Source organism: Octopus bimaculoides, chromosome 3 (assembly GCF_001194135.2).
Source record: "Octopus bimaculoides isolate UCB-OBI-ISO-001 chromosome 3, ASM119413v2, whole genome shotgun sequence".
Taxonomy (NCBI): Eukaryota; Metazoa; Mollusca; class Cephalopoda; order Octopoda; family Octopodidae; genus Octopus; species Octopus bimaculoides.
The window spans coordinates 42,092,248-42,092,850 of record NC_068983.1 but is presented as its reverse complement, the minus strand read 5'-3'; positions in this window follow the sequence as shown (position 1 = coordinate 42,092,850).

Genomic DNA, 603 nt, shown 5'->3' with positions numbered 1-603 from the left:
TGTGTGTGTGTGTGTGTGTGTGTGTGTGTGTGTGTGTGTGTGTGTGTGTGTGTGTGTGTGTGTGTGTGTGTGTGTTTGTACAAGCTTATCTGAATTAAGTACCTGGGTGATATCCGCATTCCCCCGTGTAGCTGTTGGCCGACTTACAGATTTACACACAGTTCTCCATGCAAATATTAGATCAGTTGGCAGGAAAATAAAACAATTTTATTCAGAGACAGACACTGAAATTTATTGACCGTCATTACGAGAGCCGCTCATATTGGAAACGACAAACGAATATCTGGAACTGGTGGAGCGATATCAACTCATGGTTCGTTTCTTGGCACCATTGCATGTATTCTATAATGTTGCCTTCAGTCATGTGTTAGTGCGAATAGGTTGTTCGGATTCTTGTTTCATTGGTCGCTCCATTAACCGTATTATTTATATTTCGCAGTCAGAATTTCTCATTTACCTCTTTTACAATTTGCTTTCATTCACGCTGAAATTCTCAAATTGTTGATAGTTGCCTTTATTTCTTATCTATCAATAATATCTTTGTCTATTCTGCTTTATTTATATGTAAATGTCAATCTATCTATCTATCTATCTATCTATCTA